General features: G+C 39.7%; 1 protein-coding gene across 6 annotated transcripts in view; it reads right to left on the minus strand.

The window, feature by feature from the left end:
* Positions 1–19,735, minus strand: part of PLPPR1 (phospholipid phosphatase related 1) — a 327,145-nt gene that overhangs the window by 51,468 nt on the left and 255,942 nt on the right. The window contains exon 1 of one of the 6 annotated variants that reach the window (XM_047830316.1): positions 13,999–14,113. The exons of the other annotated variants lie outside the window; for them this stretch is intronic. The gene's annotated coding sequence lies outside the window, so the exon portion shown is untranslated. Of the gene's footprint in view, positions 1–13,998; positions 14,114–19,735 lie in introns of those variants that run through there. 6 annotated transcript variants of the gene reach the window in all.

Raw genomic sequence — 19,735 nt, forward strand, 5'->3', positions numbered from 1 at the left:
GAAGAAAGGAAGTAGACAGGAATTTCAGAGACAGGAATTTCATCCTTGAGTATAAGTTGCCTAACAGCACAATAAGGAAATGCTGGTCTGTTACACATTTCACAGTATCTGTAAGATAAAAGCCAACCAATGTTTAAAGGAAATAGAATCTTTCTGATGTAGTAATTGGGCTGGAATTCGTCCTGGGTTCTCATAAAGGGTGTGTTGTGATAAACAGTGATTCAATGCTGAGGATGATGGCGCTGTTTTTTTTTTTTTTTTAACGTTTATCTATTTTTGAGAAAGAGAGAGAGAGGGAGGGAGAGGAGCAGGGGAGGGGCAGAGAGAGAGAGGCAGACACAGACACCAAAGCAGGCTCCAGGCTCTGAGCGGTCAGCACAGAGCCCAACGTGGGGCTCAAACCCACGAACTGTGAGATCCTGACCTGAGCTGAAGTCCAACGCTTAATTGACTGAGCCACCCAGGCGCCCCAGTGCTGTTTGTTTTTAATATGGGACCCCACATCAAGTCTTAGCATAGGCTGATGACATAGCATCAAAGCAAAATGCACAAAAACAATATTGTGGGGTAGAATGGAGGTGGTGGGTATTATGACTCAGTCTAGGTAGAACTTGAGAGACACAGCACAATGAAAGGCTAAGAGCGTGGGCCAGGTTTCCTGGGTTGGAAACTCACTCTGCTGCTTACTAGGCATGGGACTTAAATTCTTGTGCTTCAGTTTCTCCATTTGTAAAATGGGGCTAATAATACTTTAGCATGAGAACTATACAGTAAGTATTCAGGGAAGTGTCTGACTTGGCAGAAGGCACAGACTATATTCTTCAAGCACTCCTTCCTAGGTATTGTTTCTCTCAGGTTTAAATTTTTTTTTTCTAGTTTATTTTTTGAGAGAGAGAGAAAGAGATGGGGTGAGCAAAGGAGGGGCAGAGAAAGAGGGAGAGAGAGAGAATCCCAAGCAGGCTCCACAGTGTCAATGCAGAGCCTGATGCAGGGCTCAAACTCATGAACCAAAGATCATGACTTGAGCCCAAATCAAGAGTTGGAGGCTTCACCAACTGAGCCACCCAGGTGCCCCTCTCTTAGGTTTTGAAAAACTATTGGGTAGCAGTGAATTGGATACTATTTTCTAGTAAGTAACCTCCTAGTGAAGTACAGAGCTGTGTCTTTTTTTTTTTTTTTTACTGATTTAATTGTTTAAATTGTTTACTAATTTAATTTAGTTGTTAAGTAATATTTAAATGTCATTATTAGATTAGCAGAAGAAGCCTTTAATCAGGCTCATCTCTGTAGGACAAATCTCTTAACTTCTCCACGTCCCAGTTCTTGTCGGAAAAAATATTGAGTTACTTTTCAAGGCTATAATGAGAACTGAGGATATTATACATTAATATCAACAACAGTACTTTGGTACATAGTAGATGCTTAATAAATGGTATCCCAAGTTGTTATCTTCATTTAGTATTATTGAATCTAATATGTCCCCTTATTATGGTGGTTTTCCAGACTACAGGTCTCAAACCATTAAGACTATGAAATAAATGTACACAATTTTGGAGTTCAATTAGAATTCTTTTAGTGAAAAAGAACAGAATTGAATATATCAGAGTTTCACACACAGTAAGAGCAAATGCTTTTATGTGAAACTAGTGTATAACATATAGGCAGAGGAAGTATGTATAATACAGTGTGAAATGTGTTTCTTACTATGGATTGTAGTAAAAAAATCCTTCAATAAAACATGATTTTATTGGATACTTGTCTGATAGTGTACAAGTTCCTTACATTATAGTGATTAAGACACATAGGTTCAAACCCCAAATCCACTAATTACTACTGTAGGACTTTGAACCAATTATATAACCCGTCTATGCCTTAGTTTCCTCACATGAGAAATGAGTTCTCATTGGAATGGTATAAGAACTATATGATTTAGTATAGCAAAACCACTTAGCAGGTACTCAATAACTATTAGCTGCTATTTTATTAAGACATCAGTAGAATATAATTTTTTTTTCTGTGTGAGCAAATAATACCATATGCACTGAAGTATGTAAGAGAATATAGTCATTCCATTAGCCAGGACTGAATAGCCAGCTAGTTTTTCCATCTACAAAATGATGCTTCTTGATGAGCATCATAGTTCCACAATAATGAATTTTCAAGAATCATGTTACTGTTCTTAATTTTACTATTTACAATCTTATCTCTCAAGATATGAAGACATAAAAATAAAATATTAAACTGTCAATTAATTCTCCTTTGTCAGTATATCTGATCCCTATTTGCCCTTTATAGGTTTATATTTTCTGAAAGAATTTTTTAAAAATTTATTTTATTGTGGTTAGAATAAAAGATGAGATTTACACCCCCCCAACAAATATTTAAGTGTGCTCTGTGGTGTTAGTGACCATAGGTGCAAGGTGCAGCAGACATCTCGAGCTTACTCATCTTACTTAACTGAAACTTTATTCCTTTTGATTAGAAATTCTCTATTCCCCCTCACATCTGTGTCTTTTAATTAACAGGCAATTAAGCTGTGCTTAAGAATGACATCCTCTTGTGAAACCTGGACAGTCACAATGGACCAGTGTGTGTCTGAGAATCCATGGCCTTCATTTAAAAAAATTTTTTTTTAACGTTTATTTATTTCTGAGACAGAGAGAGAGACAGAGCATGAGCAGGGGAGGGGCAGAGAGAGAGGGAGACACAGAATCTGAAATAGGCTCTAGGCTCTGAGCTGTCTGCACAGAGCCCAACGTGGGGCTCGAACTCATGGACCACAAGATCATGACCTGAGCTGAAGTCAGACACTTAACCAACTGAGCCACCCAGGTGCCCCAGATCCCTTCTTTAAAGAGAACAGGTACATCCACAGGCGAGGACATGTGGATGAAATGGGACTGTTTAGTCAATCAACTAATATTTATCGAGTGCCTACAACATGCAGACACTGAGGGTATTCACCTGCTAACAAAACTGAATAGCAAATAACAAGTCTGTTAACAAAGCAGACATGATCTTTAAACATGTTGGGTTTTCTGTGGGGGAGACAGATATCATAAAAGCAATCTCAAATAAATGATAATGAGGGCTCATTTGAGTAAACACATGACAAGCTATATAACTTGAAATGCATTACCTTACATGATATTCATGCTTCCTTGTGAGATAATGAGTTGCTCTCATTTAAAGAAAAGAAACTTTATCCAAGCTCACAGGCCTAGTGAATGGCAGAGCCAGGGTTTGAACCCCTGGTGCCATTTAACCACTCTTTCACACTTCAAACCTGCAGTTAGCATAATGAAATAAGGTTTGTAAAATTCTCAGCATAATGCCTAGCACGTGGTAAGTGCTCAGTTCTTTCTCTTGTTCTTTGGATGCTATTTTCTTGTTCTTTTCTTTCTTTTGTGAAAGTTTTTTCTTTTGTGTAAGTTTTTATTTAAATTTCAGTTAGTTAATAGACAGTGTAATATTAGTTTCAGGTGTATAGTATAGTGATTCACTTCGTACAATAGGCTTGTTTTTTTCAATGCTTTTTTGCATGGCTTTGGGGTAAGAGTAGGGATTGACTGAGGGCTCCCCCACACAACCACACCCTCCTTTCTTAGTATTTAAAATCACTACTTTCTCTTGCCTCTGACCATTCTTTCCCTGACTCCTTTAAATTTCCCTTTTCTTGTGCCTGGTTTGTAAACGGCAGTGCTCTCCTAGGATCTATCCTTGCCCCTCTTTTCATTTCCTTTCCATGTTCTCTTCTTGGGAGATCTCATCTCTTTCTATGGATTCTACTCTTTTTTTAAAAAAAAATTATTTATTTATTTTTGAGATAGAGATAGAGAGCATGAGCAGGGAGGAAAAGAGAGAGAGGGAGACACACAATCCGAAGCAGGCTCCAGGCTCTGAGCTGTCAGCACAGAGCCCGATGCGGGGCTCGAACTCACGGACCGTGAGATCATGACCTGAGCTGAAGTCAGACACTTAACTGACTGAGCCACCCAGACTCCCCTCGATGGATTCTACTCTTATACAGATTCCATGGACTCTTCTATCACCACTCTTGGCCGTGCACGCTCCACTGACCACCAACCTCGTGCTCCACTGATAGTCCAAATACCACAAGCCTGAAATGCAATTCGGCATTTCTCCTCCCCTCAACCTGTCACTTCTTCTTGGAGTTCCCAGTCCTGGTGAATCCAACCAACCTCTTCTCAGTCACCCATGTTCGAATCTTCAATGTCATCTCAGACACATCCTTCTTCCTCCAGATTTCTACTCTGCCCCATGCCATACTTGGTCAGGTGCCAGGTCTGTCTTACCTCAGTGCCCTTCCTATTTATCTCATTTTTGTTCTGCCAGCTGCCATGTTATTATATAGGCCCCCATATTCTACCATCTACACTTTTGAAATCTTGTTGCCTTTGAGATCTCAACCCCTTCATGCCGTCCCCCCCACTGCTGCTAAAGAGTTACAGTCCTAAGACACAGGTGTGATTATGTCTTTTACTCCTCCCAAATCTTCAGTGACAGCTGTTTCAGGTAAACTAAGCAATATTCTCTCTACTGAACACATTGGGCTCTGTCCTACCTGTGTCTTGATAATGGAGAGAAGAAGCCTGTCATCTGAAAAGAGAATAAGCCAGTAAACCTCATCAGGTATCACTCCTCAGTTAGCAGACAGTATACAGGTCTACCTCTGAGTCTGGGCTGCTACACTTTCCTACTGGGCTACTTCTTAAAGAACAAATGCAAATACCACATTCTTGTCTTTCTTTTCCATTTCTTTTTTTTAAGTTTATTTATTTATTTTGAGAGAGAGATAAGGAGAGTGAGTGGGGGAGAAAGAGAGGGAGAGAGAGAATCCCAAGCGGGCTCCACACTGTCAGCACATAGCCCGATGTGGGGCTCAAAGCCATGAACTGTGAGATCATGACCTGAGCTGAAACCAAGAGTCATACGCTTAACCAACTGAGCCACCCAGGTGCCCGCCCCCCCTTTTTTCCATTTCTATCCTCCAGCAGCATGTTGATTATTTATTGTTGAATAATATGGAGAAATGTAAAGTGTATGATAATATTTCAGGTAGATTTACAGCTACACTAAGGAAAGGATAATTATTGAATCTAAGTTAAGCTAAATTGGGCCACAGAATTTTCTCTTTGATCTTCTACCACTAGGGATTAAAAAAATTTTTTTTAATGTTTATTTATTTTTGAGAGAGAGAGAGAAGGAGAGACAGAGTATGAATGGGGGAGGGGCAGAGAGAGAGGGAGACACAGAATCTGAAGCAGGCTCCAGGCTCTGAGTTCTGAGCTGTTAGCCCAGAGCCCGACACGGGGCTTGAACTCATGAACTGTGAGATCATGACCTGAACTGAAGTCAGACACTTAACTGACTGAGGGACCCAGGCACCTACCATTAGGGATTTTTAAAAGTTCAATGATGTGGATGAATACATATAAAGCATATTATAGCTACACAAAACTGGCAAGCACAGCTAATATCAGAGAAAGCAGGATAAAAATTCAAAATGATTTTGACAATTGAGAACATTCCTTAGTGTTAAATGTAAAGGCCTCCAGCAAGGCCTTTCTATTCAGTGACTTCAGGGGCTAGTAGAGCAGAAGGCCTAGGATTCTGGCCTGAGAAGTTCATGAGGCTTGCCCTGTATTGGCCCTGCTCTTCCCAGCACTGCCTCAGGCCTCTGAGGTGGGGAAGGTCAAAGCTCCACTGATGTTAAATGTGTGGGAAAGTGACAGTGATGAGTGATGAGTCAAGAGAAGCCTCTGAGAAGACAGTCCTGGATGACTCTGATGTGCATTTTATTATTACCTACTTATTAGAAGTAGTAAGAGAGGTGGATGGAAAGAATGCATAAATGATCCCTATTGTTTAAAACTCTGCAGTCCTTCTACTTCCTTTGTTAAAATCAACTAAGTCGATTTGGGTGCTAATTTCAGGTTTCTCAGCAGAAGCACTATAAGTCAACAGGCAGCTACAGAATACCAACTACATGCCAAAACCCGTCCACTAGTTGGTAGGAATGTAGAGGAGAAAGGGCTCTTCATTTTTCCAGGATATGAGCAATTGGCCAAATGACAGGTGTTTAACACCGATTAGTTGTTATAAGTGGATGACGGATGGATGGAAGGAAGGACAGAAGGGTAAATGTGTGGAAGGATGGCAGGGTGGGTGGATGGATGCTATGATGATATCAAGAAGAGAATATTCACCGTGAGGCACACGTGGTGAGAGAGGGAAGGATTGTGTCAGCAGTGACATCTGAGCTGGTTACGTGACATAATACAAGTTTATGGCCTTTGCAGCTTAAAGACCCAGATGCAGTACTAAATGCACCATTTGCTACCTGTGTGGCTTCAGGTTATATACAAAATCTCTTTGAATCTCTGCTTCCTCATATGTTAAATGGATGTGATAATATATATAAGACATTTAATTGTGAAAAGTGATCTATGTAAAAAGTACTGTTTTTAGCTCATGGCTTATGGTACTTGCTGATAAAGAGGAGTTCTTTGCCTTCCTCAGCCTCCTCATAATGTAATAAATAGCAGAACCTTTCTGGAAAACCTAATATAAAAAGAGTTACATGAAATCAACTGACCAATCAGAAGCTCAACAGAATTTAGGCTGTGACCCAGCATATTGATATGCAGGGGGCCCATTGCCCTGTAGAAGCAGGGTAGGCAAACAAAGTCCTGGTCTGCTTAGTTCTCAAAGGTGACACGGAGGATTGGAGAAAGGGGACAGAAACTGTGCTCAACCTCTGCTCAGTTGAGTGCCAATGGGAGGTGGTGCTGGAAGCCATTTCTAAGGGCAGTTAAATGTGTCCTTGGTCAGGATGTTCCTTATTCATTCATTCATTCATTCATTCATTCATTCATTCATTCATTCAAGACAGAGTGAGAGTAGGGGAGAAGGACAGAGGAAGAGAGAGAGAGAATCTCAAGCAGGCTCCACCCTCAGCACAGAGCCCTATGTTGGGCTCGATCCCACAACCCTGGGATCATTATCTGAGCTGAAATCAAGAGTCAGATGCTCAACCGACTGAGCCACCCGGGCACCCCAGGATGTTCCACATTTAGCCATCATATTCTAGTGATACAAAGGAGGATTGAAAAGGAAGGGGGCCATAATTCGGAGATGAAGACCCAACTTTTGGTCTTTGTTCTGTCACTGATTGACTCTATAATCCTGGGATGCATGATTCTAGCTTTTCTGATCCTCAGACCTGCATTAGGAAAAATACCCTTCATGGGAATGAGATAACATGAGAAATGGGGTTAAATGAGAAGACTTGGAAAAACTCTTTGCAGATGGTAAAGGACTATCCAATACTTAAATCACCTTATAATATCATACACGTTATATAAATATGTATAATAAGCGAATAAACTAACAAAAATAAATCAGGCCAGTATAAGAGATAAACATCCAAAACTAGGCTTAGGAGATATAAATGCTCGTATTACTGAGCTTTCCTTTCATTTATGAACATATTTAGGCCCACAGCCCAATTGTGCTTTATGCCAAAGGATGGTGGCTTTAAGCCTGAGAGAGGTAGAACCAAGATCAATCCTCACTCTTTTTCCTCTTCATTTTATTTCAGTGGGCAGAATTCTGAGCTGGTCCCCAAGACTTCTGCCCCCGAGTGTTCATGCACAGTATGATCCTTCTCTTTGGTGTGAGCAAGACCTATGAATATAATGGAATGCCTCTTCTTTGATTATGCTATATTATGTGGTGAAGGTGTAGGAATTATAATGATGTAATTAAGGTCCTTAATGAGTTAACTTTAAGTTAATGGAAAAGGATATTGTGCTGGGCAGACCTGACCTATTAATCACTTGATACCTTTAAATGAAGTTAAGAGATCTGAAGCAGTAGAGACACTCTCTGTTGGCCTTGGAGAAGCAAATTGCCATATTTGTGGACAGGGCCACATGGCCAGGAATGGGTGGGCTGACTCTAGGGCTGAGGCTCTCAGTCTTACAGGAACTGAATTCTGCCAACAACTTGTGAGCTTGGCAGAAGACCCTAGGACTCAAATGACATCACAGTCCTGGCTGACAGCTTGACTTCCACCTAATACTGAGCAGAAGACCCAACTAACTCATAGACTCCTGGCCCACAGAAAGTGTGAGATAACAAGTTTGTGTGGTTTTAAGTGGCTGTGTTTGTGGCAGTTTGTTATGTAGCATATAAAACTAAAATAAGGGGAGAAGTTCTCCACGAATCAATGTGAACAGGTTGGCCCCATAGGGGCTGCTCTAGCAGAGCAGCATAACTGCATATTTTATGCTTTTGCTGACTCTCTTTCATAAGCTCCAGAACCTAGAGTTGGCTTTCTTCTGCTAAGGCAGAAGTTCCTGAGCTTCTCAACATCAAGATCCTCTAATTATTTTCCCCCTATAGTCCCTAAAATTGAAGCATCCCATTTAATTAACAAATTATATGTATTTACTTTGGAATAGTTAAGTTCTTTATTTTTTTTTTGAAATTTTTATTTATTTTTGAGAAATAAAACAGCAAGCACACATGTGCATGTGCGAGCTGGGGAGGGGAAAACAGAGAAGGGAACAGAGGATCTGAAGCAGGCTCTGTGCTGACAACAGAGAGCCCAATACAGGGCTCAAACTCACAAATCATGAGATCATGACCTGAGCCAAAGTCAGATGCTTAACTGACTGAGCCACCAAGGTGCCCCAGTTAATTTGATTTCTAATTTTAATTAAATAATTGCTCTTGAATTAAATATAAATACAGAAGATTCTGACTGGCATGAGATGAACAAAGTAACCAAACTAACTTGTGATTTTTATCCCAGATCAAAGAAAACAGGTATTTTAGTTATTCCTTTCAGGCTTAACAAGGATAAATGTATATTTTACTTCTATTCAAGCTTTCTGAAAGAAAGAAAATAGCTCACTGACCCTAGGAGTTGACATCATTCGAGATGTTCACCCAGACCATGATTGCCCCTCTTTGGGAATTACACATTTACACCCACACTCATGCTTCTACTGCAAGACTAATCCACTGGCTGGAGATGACTTGATTAAGGGGAGACACCTGGCCCAAACGCAGGCCCATGAGCTTCTTTCCAAGAATTTGAAGAGTCACAGACTCTGTGTGTCTTTATTGGCCACTTGAACTCAGGACATAAAGATCTAGGAGCTATAGACAAATAGGTCCTAGATGTGGCCATCTGAACCAAGGAAAACTGTGAAAGCTAATGGACAGATATATACAGAGAAGAATGAAGTGAAAAGTCAAGGGACCATAAGACCTGGAGAGAAGGAGTAATTCTGGTTTTGATGGTTTTTCAGTTCCTTGTTTTAGTTTATGCCGAGGCCAGTCTATGCCTTCTGAGCTTCACAGAGGTCATTTTTATCCTTCTTAAAAAATCCCCTTTGGAATTAAAAGCAAAAATGAACTACTGGGACCTTATGAAGATAAAAAGCTTCTGCACAGCAAAGGAAACAACAAACAAAACTAAAAGGCAACCAACGGAATGGGAAAAGATATCTGCAAATGACATATCGGGCAAAGGGTTAGTATCCAAAATCTATAAAGAGCTCACCAAACTCCACACCCGAAAAACAAATAACCCAGTGAAGAAATGGGCAGAAAACATGAATAGACACTTCTCTAAAGAAGACATCCGGATGGCCAACAGACACATGAAAAGATGCTCAACGTCGCTCCTCATCAGGGAAATACAAATCAAAACCACACTCAGGTATCACCTCACGCTAGTCAGAGTGGCCAAAATGAACAAATCAGGAGACTATAGATGCTGGAGAGGATGTGGAGAAACGGGAACCCTCTTGCACTGTTGGTGGGAATGCAAATTGGTGCAGCCACTCTGGAAAACAGTGTGGAGGTTCCTCAAAAAATTAAAAATAGACCTACCCTATGACCCAGCAATAGCACTGCTAGGAATTTACCCAAGGGATACAGGAGTACTGATGCCTAGGGGCACTTGTACCCCAATGTTTATAGCAGCACTCTCAATAGCCAAATTATGGAAAGAACCTAAATGTCCATCAACTGATGAATGGATAAAGAAATGGTGGTTTATATACACAATGGAGTACTACATGGCAATGAGAAAGAATGAAATATGGCCCTTTGTAGCAACATGGATGGAACCAGAGAGTGTGATGCTAAGTGAAATAAGCCACACAGAGAAAGACAGATACCATATGGTTTCACTCTTATGTGGATCCTGAGAAACTTAACAGAATCCCATGAGGGAGGGGAAGGAAAAAAAAAAAAAGAGGTTAGAGTGGGAGAGAGCCAAAGCATAAGAGACTCTTAAAAACAGAACAAACTGAGGGTTGATGGGGGTGGGAGGGAGGGGAGGGTGGGTGATGGGTATTGAGGAGGGCACTTTTGGGATGAGCACTGGGTGCTGTATGGAAACCAATTTGACAATAAACTTCATATATTGAAAAAAAAATCCCCTTTGTGGCTTCACATAGAGCAATTGGTTTTCTGTTATATGAATTCAAACAGCCATGGCCAAAACCACCTACCCTGTTCTGAAAGGAATGGAGCCCCTGCTCTAAACCACAAATACTTTTGGATTCAGCTATCTCAATTCCTGACTTCATCGTAGGAATGAGCACCATTGCATAAGCTATAAGAACAAGAAGTGGGCTATTTGAATGCCAGTCTTTAGACACTGCAACCAAAAGCGTTACTTTCCTCTTGGGGGGGAAGGGGAAAAGGGTACAGATGTGAGAAGAGCCTTTGATGTGCCATCCATTTCAGTCAAAAACAGAAGAAAATCTTTGGAAATATGACTGTCCAAGCATCCAGAAGAGTTAGCCCTACTCAGAGGAATGAAGATTTATGTCATTTCTGACAGTGGAGATGTATACAGCAGACTTGTTAAGTGAATAAGTATGTCCAAAGGAGTTTGAGTGGAAGTAGGGGAAGAAAATCTTATTAATCTGTGAAGATGAGACCTTCTCAATTTTTAAAGAGCCAATTGAAGAAACTACATTTACACTATAATTTCAAAAGGAAATGTAATTTTCTTGCCATCTTTAACATTTCTCTCATTAATAATCGAAACAAGTTTTCAGGAAAAGAGATATGGGCTTAATCAGCAGGCAGAGGCTCTGTATGAGCAAGACCGGGTCTCACAAGGGTACGCATGCACCCAGTATTTGAATCACCATCTCTGCAGCCTTTGCTTTCTCACTGGGCACTGACTTGGCCTGGGGGAGACTGGGTTGACTTTCTGCCTAGAGAATGGCTTTCTAATTTGTCCTAACAAATCACTTTGAGTCTTGTGCCTCGTCTGAAGAAAAAAGAGAACTTTGTTCTTACTTTCTTCAGCCCAACCATACCATAATAACATTCACGTTAAAATCTGACCGTATAATGTTCCAAATAAAGGTAACTTATTTAGGGACTTCAATAATCGAATTCATTTAATCTAAGGAAAATAGGGTAGAATAGGGTTTTAGCCCAACAAAAGAAATTTGCCTCATCATTATGGATTCTTCTAGAGTAGGATTAAATCCTATGGGGTTTCATGGTACACTTGATCCTGTACTTCTTTATTTGGGGGTGGGGGCATGTAATATGTTTTTCATCATTAGGTCTACTTTGGTATAGAATACTAGGTGTAGATGTCATTATGAAGAACCTAGAAGTGGATGGACATTCCACACCAAAGTTCCTGAAATTGCTCTAGAAGTTCTCCTTGACCACCTTTGCAGTGTGATGTGATGGCTTCCTGTGTAGACCTAACAGTTACGACACTGCATGGTCATCCTCAATTTTCCTGTGTCTTCCACCACCAAGCTATGAGGCCCTAAAGGAAAGGGTTTTTCAAATTTGTAACCAAGCTTAGTACAGGTACATAACAAGGATTTAAAAGATATCAGTTGAATGAATGGACGAAATTCTACAATTGGTTTTACTCATAGCAACTTTGCCATCTATTCAAGGAACATATCACCTGAAATTGTTTGGGATGGCTTATCAGTATATTGGTTAAAACTAAAGTTTTTGATATAAATCAGCATGCTCTGCACAGCGATCTCTGGTATGGAAGATGTTAATAAGAGCTTTAGAAAGAGAGAGAAGGAGGGGGATCTGTGGTCATATAAAGTTGTAATTATTTTGCTCTAAAAAATATAACATATTTTGATAGACCTATTGTTTCCATCATCTTAAGAGGATAGCAGAGATACAATAAGTTGCTATTTAAATATTGAAATCATACTGTAATCTGTAACCTCTTAAATAAAATCACATGGCTTCTTTTTAAATAAAAGAAATTGAGAGTTCCTGTTTATTAAATTACGGATCTACTTGGGAAAAAAAGGCACTGGAAAACGATGTTATGACTCTAAATTAGAATGGAAACATAAAACTAACACTGAATTTTCTGTATACCATGTAGAACAAATAAAGGTAAATTAAAGGTTCCAACCAAAAAAAAAAAAAAAAACCTAAGGAAAGAAGAGCTTCCTATGTTTGCTTTTTCAAATAATTAAAAAAATTTTTCTTAACATTTATTTATTTTGAAGAGACAGAGAGAGACAGAGCATGAGCAGGGGAGGGGCAGAGAGAGAGAGAGGGAGACACAGAATCTGAAGCAGGCTGCAGGCTCTGAGCAAGTGGTCAGCACAGAGCCTGATGCGGGGCTTGAACCCACAAACTGTGAGATCATGACCCAAGCTGAAGTCAGATGCTCAACCGACTGAGCCACCCAGGCACCCCTGCTTTTCAAATAATTTTAAACCAAAGTACTTAGATACCATGTTAATTTCCATACCAGAAAGGAACATGATTCTTCTTTCTCCCATATGCATTGCTAAATTACTTGGGAATTAGGCAAATGAGAAGAAAAGGAAAAACATTCTTTTAAGTCAACCAGTTTGTTTTTCTTTCTAATTAAAACAGGTAAATCTTAACATTGCAAAAGATGTAGATGTTCTCATTTTCCTTTAAAATCCTACTGGGTAGGGATTTTCCTTGTTTCCCTTAAAATTACTGAATAAATTACCTCTAAGACAGTGCCTCTTCCAAAGACGTTAGAAGATTCTGCATAAATGAACAGACTTGAACCTTCACTCAAACTCCTGCTGGTTGTCAGATCACAGGTGCTCAGGCCCGCACCTGCTTCACTCTGGCTGCATCTAAATGAAGCCACTTATCCTAGTGAAAGCAATCAGGTGAGCATCTAGGTTCATCTAGCTTACCAGATGTTTCCCATCATGGAGAAATGTTCTACATTGATGGAAATGTTCTATATATGTACTCTCAATATGTTAAGCCACGTAGTGATATGTGGCTATCAAGCCCTTGAGATAGGCCTACTGCAACTGAAGAATGGAATTTAAAATTTTATATCATTTTAATTTATTTAAATTTAAATACCTACACATGGCCAGTGGCTACACATTGGATGGTGTATCATGGCTTTGCATTAGCAAGGTGTTACCGTTAACCATAAATTTGAACCTTCTAAAAAATTATAAAACGTTCTAATATATAATTATATAAGTTGAAAAACATATCATCAGTTTTGCGCTCTAGAGATTAATCATTGTTAACATATGATGTGTATTTATTCTTCTAGACTTTTTCTTTCTCTCCAGGCATATAAACATACACACTCATAGGCAGATTTAAAAAAATGTATGAAGTAGAATCATACTATATGTGCTGTCCCACAGCTTGTATTTTTCTTAACATGTTTTGGCCACCTTTCTATGTTGGTATACAGAGCTCTTTATAGTTACACAAGCCAGTATATTCCCTTCTTTGCTAAGCCAGTCTCATTTTTGTCATTTGTAATCAAGGAGTTCTGATTAACACAGGTGTGTCCAGGGTCCAAATTCACCTTTTGGATTAGCATGTTGGGGCCCTGAGAAGAAAAGAAGCAGGTGCAAACTCAAATGAGGCGAGTTTGCATGACAGGCAGAGGAGGTTAACATTTTACCATATACTCACAAAGGAAATGACTGAAGGGTTTTGAGCAGGCAAGTGGCACCATCAAACCTGTCATTGAAGACAGTCACCTTGGTAGTGATCTGTCTTAGATGGGAGCACAGATCCTTGACAGAGACCTCAGTGGTACAAAGGTTTGTTTACACTTCAGTTACCAGGTACAGAACACCACCAATACTGCTGTTCTATCATATTTCTACAGCAAGCTCACAAAATCCTGTTTGGCTCTCTTACAACACAGTAGGAGTAAAATATTGTGTGTATGGTAAGTTTAGTTTTCAACCACTATTGTAAAGATATAAAGTAATTCATTCATTAAACTTTTATTGATAAACTGCTATATGTCAGGCATTAAGGAAATAACAGTGCACAAAATGAAGTTCTGTCCACATGGGGGAGGCTATAAAAGGAGTAGATTTGGGGGCTGAGGAAAATAAGAAGTTTAATTTTGAACATATAAATTTTGAGACGCTTATTAACCATCTAAGTGAAATGTCAAGGAGGCAGTCAGATGAATGAGTTTGGAGATTCATTTTGGGCATTATCAGAGTATGTGATTTCCTAGTGAGTGAGCATATATAAAGAAAGAGGAGTCAGGAGATAGGAGGAATGTGCAAAAGAGACCACATAATGTGGTGACAAGAATAGAGCTGGAAAGAAAGTGACAGCGAGCCAAGAACTAGAATCTCCAAAGAATGGGGGACAAGTAGCCCAGGGCTCTGTGTAACTGCAACAAGGATGCAGAGTGAGTGGTACTGATGGACAGCATGAGTTTCCAAGCTGAGTGGTTTTTAAGGTGAGTAGGACAGCAGTCTAGAAGAGGCACCGAGGAACAAGGATAACACCTACCCTGTCTCCAACTCCAGTAGCACAAGGGGTGTGGGAGACAAAGCATGGCTACCGGGAGGGCTCTAGAGAAGTCATATAATTAAGAAAGCCAAGTTTATAGTAAAAAGAGGAAGGCACTGTTCAGACAAGGTTGTGAAGATAAGGAACTTTACTGATAAACACTTGTGAGTTTTAGAGCTCATAGGGCAGCAGTTCAGGGGTCAAGGAAGGTGGGAGATAGGATCAATTAGGGTTGTATGGAGCTGGGTGGACATGAGAGACCACAGGGTGAGAGGTGACTAGAGTCCTTGTTTTTGAATGGTGTTACTATAGACAGGACAAAGAGCATGACAGAAGTAGCACCAATGTTCTGGGAGGCAGGTTAGTGGACCTGTACTGAGGAGGGAGGACTACCCAGAGCTCCTCTATGTTGTGAATTAGCAAAATAGAAAGACTTTGGTGCTAATGCAGGAATGTGACATTTAAAAAATGTTCTTATGGTGAGAAATGTTTCCTAAGCCGTGGCAATTTAGCACTACATATCCCTAGGCAGCATGGGTTCCACCCTAATTACAACAAATATGTGTTGAATATCTAGTATTATTCTAGGCATGGAAAAGGATGGAGAGAAAGAAAAGCAGTCATCTCTAGGAAACATGAAGTCTTCCCCCAGTCTTAGGCTAAGTTGGTCCCAAATGTATTTCATTAAGAAGATGTTATTATATTCCTCCTCCCAACAATCCTAAGACCACTTTTCATTTTGAGTGTTGGCCTGGGGGCAGCTTTCTTCACCTTGTCTTTGGAAGGAATGTCCAGCTATGTGGTCAACCACATAACCTCAGAGCTTGGAGTTATTTGAACAGTTTCATTTAGAGAAGACACTGAACAGATACAGCATTTTTGTTCTTATGTTCTCTCTAAATTGAACTAAGATAAGAACAGGCATTAAGCTGCTTAGAGATTTGAATTAGAGGAACAATTATTCTAATACACACGGTAGCAGAAAGGCTCTCAGAGCCCATAATCTCCTGAGTCTTATGAAAAAATGTCACTCGCTGGATATCCATGCTTGATTGGAGGTTCTGCAAAGTAATCTAAGCCTCCTTTTCTCACTTTTATCCTTTTGGATTGATTTTTGTTTCTTTGAAAACAATTGTTCCATTTTGAAACTTTCTGAACACAGCACAATGCATAATCTGTATCATTTAGCACTCTAAATACTCTGCCATTATACTAGGGTTCTTATGACTGAGCATGTCTTGTCAATGGAAATTTATTCAATGAAATGTGAAATTACTTTAGAAGACACATTTAGAGCATTTAAGCCAGGCATGTTGAGCTGAAAAGATTTAGGAAGTAAGTTATATTCTAAATAGCTAATAATTGTTCATCACAGGGTACCTTTTCATTCTATACTGATGCTTCTGCCTTTCGACCTCTCACAATGGCCACTAGAGGATAGGGAATCGACTATGGGAAAGATCATTTCAATGGTGTCTTCACATTTACGTGACATTTTAATGTCACAACTGTCTAACTAGAGTGTGCAGACGGGGTGCTGGTCCAAGCCCCATCAACTGACACTTTACCTCACATCATTACTCTCTTAGAGTCTCTAAAAGTAGATACTGAAAGCTGTTAGTATTGCTGTTTGAGCCACCCAGGCTGAGCCCTATTCCTTCCTGGGCAGAGGCTCCTTTGTTTCCTAGGAAAGAGGGGAGTAACTCTATTCCCTGGGAATCAGGAAAAATATTTTAACTGAATACATTGAAGAAAAGGTTATATTGACCTGACATGTTCAGAGACTGAGAGGTATGAGAGACAGATAGCAATAATCAGGTCACTGTAATTCCTAAAGATATTCCAAACAGCACCCTGGGTCCGGAAAACACATCGTTCCACCTGGGAGACTGTGACAACTCGGTGCACCAGATTGAGAGCCTGGTATGTGGCTGGTGCTTCATGTGTGCTTGCTCAGTGAATGGATGAAAGAGTAGAACTATAAGATCTAGACACCAGCTCAATGGCACTAATGCACAGACCACTGCACCTCCAGCCCATGTTCTCTCAAGTGCCTCAAGACAACCATACAACAAGGGATACTCTGTAAATTACCCCATAGTAAATCTAAACCCCATTAGAAACTGAAAACACTTTACTCATAAATATCTCTTTAGTTTCACTTTCTTTCCTTATAGCTATAAAACTCCTCTTCTGAGACATTACAGGTGAAGGAGGAGTTGATGTAAGTAGGTAGTTAGGTTATCTAGATGCCTGAAAGGAAAGGAGATCAAATATTAGAGTTGCCTTTGGGTTGCTTCTTCCCCATGCTTTTCTCTCTCTTGTTAAAGTATATCTAAGAAAGGAAAGGTTGAGTTTGGTTGGACATGAACTCTAGAACTCATGAAAGCAGAATTTAAAAGATCCCAAGATTGAGCAGACGTGGGTCTAAGGCATGAAAACCTAAAAAAGAAATCTGTCTGGGTGGTTAAGCTTCTCAAAATGAAGTTTTAACAAGAGAGAGGAGGAAAAACACCTTGAAAGAAACTCTTTGGGCTGTATGGGGAGCTCTCTGATGGGACCAAATTTGGCAACCAGATACATAAAGGTGAAAGGGAAGAAAGCTGAGATCACCATAAAACAGTGAATTTCTTTTATAGTGTGTTCACATGTCTAAACTCCAAAGTAAACTGGCTAACAAAAATTCTGCAATTAAATTTGATGCAGCAAGATAGAATGATAATGTGATTTTGATGGAAGATACCAAGAAAGCAGAATTCTTCATTTATTTTCTGTATATCTTCCCTGTCTAGAGAAAAGATCCTTAGATTTATAAAGTTTGAATGGCATTTGTCCCAAATGTAAGCAGTGATTGAAGAAAGAACAGAGTTGCTTTAAGTGAGTTTAAATATGCTTTTAAGAGAAATCACATCCAGGATACCGAAAACTTGCAAATGAGAGTTTTAAGAAACTACTGAGAAGAGAAGGAGGAAGTTTGGAATTGGACAAATATATTTACCAGTTTCAAAAAGGGAAGTATACAGAATTAAAAGTATTACTGATGATGACAACTGAATTTTAGGTTTATTCTGGGCTTGATTGTAGAATGGATGTTATAGGGCAACCTCCTTGCTCTTAGGAGAAGAAGCATTGATCTCTGAGCCAGGATGGGTTCGCTAAGCATGAATCAAGTCATCTCAAACCGATCTTATTTCATTTTTTAATGGAGGACGAGATTAGCATGGCAGGGAAATGGGTTATTCGTGGTCTATTTAGACTGCATCCAGGAATCTGGCACAAGGTGACCTTGAGAACCTGGTGGACAAATAGAAATGTAGACTGGATGACAGGTATACTGAATATTGGATGAACTCAAAGTGAGTTTACTAATGTATCAGTAGTAATACTAATAGAGAAATCTAGGTGTGCATTTTTCAGTCGCATGCCAATGAATTAGAAGTCAGCTCTATCAAATCTCTGAATGATGTGAACTTTGAAGGGATAGCATATATACTGAAAGACAAAATCAGAATCCAGAAAATTCTCAACAGTCTGGAATGAAAGACTGAATTCAACTTAGAGAAATTTCATGGAGATAACAGACAGAAACCCCAACACTTGGGTCTAAAATATTCTACTGCTCAAATATTGGCTGATAGTGACCAGAGGGACATAAATGTAAAGGAACAGGATTTAGGGGAAAAGCCTGTTCACTCTCAGATGTTAACTAATTTGTCTTTCTTGGAAATGCTGCTCTCCATTATTTTTCCTCTTTCTGAATCTCGAACCTCTCCATTTTCACTATGTCTGGGCACATCTTAAACATTTAAAATAAACAAAATAAAATAAAGCACAAAACCACAAAACACAAATTAACCCTCCCACCCCGGGTTTTATTACTGCCTTGAGTGCACCCTTTTTTACTTTTCTGCACTGCAAAGATGCTCAGGGGTAGCTACATTGGTTCCCTCCACTCTCCTCAAATTGGCCTCATTAAGTCATCAGTGACCTCCTAATTGAAAAATGTATTAAATATTTTTCAGTCCTAAGCTTCTGTGATGTCTCTGCAGCATTTGATATTCCTGGTCACTTTTTTATTCTTGAATTTTTCTCTTCCCTTGGCTTCCTTTCTGTTGCAGTTACTTTCCTAGTCTCAGAATTCCATCTTGTCTCAACTCTCCTCACATACACAATCCATTCTACCATTAGTCTAGGCTTTCTTCTCACCATCTGTGGTGGGGGATCTCACATCCTCCCAGGGTTTCAACTGTCTCGTGTACGTTGAAATCTTTATTTCTCACATGAACCTTTTTCTTGAGCTCTAGACTTTACTTTTTACTGAACTTCTCCAATGGCTTCAATTACCACCTATACTTTGACTATTCACAGGTATATAATTGTAGCCTAGACCTCTCCACTGAACTCCAGACCCTTATTTCTAAATCCATATGCAACACCTTCCTCTAGATATTTCTTAGGCATCTCATACTCATGATTTTTGATCTTAATTATCACCCACCCTTCCTTTTCTGAAGATTCTGACCCAACCACCGCACTGTTATTTAAGCCAGAAAATGAAGGATTGTTCCTGGTTCTTCCTGCTACTTTCTGTTTCACATTCAGGCAGACTCCAAGTTATACCTCAACTAAAGCACTTTTCCTAAAATACAAATCTATTGATTTCCTTTTTCAAGGGGATAAAAAATCCCAACACCCTAGCATGCCACCCAAGATCCTGACGACCTGGAGCTGAGTCTTCCCTAGCTTTCCAGTCTCATCTCATAGCTCTTCCCTAGAAGTATCCAATGGGCTAATTGTACGTTCCTTTCTTTTTTTTTTTTTTAATGTTTTATTTATTTTTGAGAGAGAGAGAGAGGGAGACAGAGCGTGAGTAGGGGAGGGGCAGAGAGAG

Source organism: Prionailurus viverrinus, chromosome D4 (assembly GCF_022837055.1).
Source record: "Prionailurus viverrinus isolate Anna chromosome D4, UM_Priviv_1.0, whole genome shotgun sequence".
NCBI lineage: Eukaryota > Metazoa > Chordata > Mammalia > Carnivora > Felidae > Prionailurus > Prionailurus viverrinus.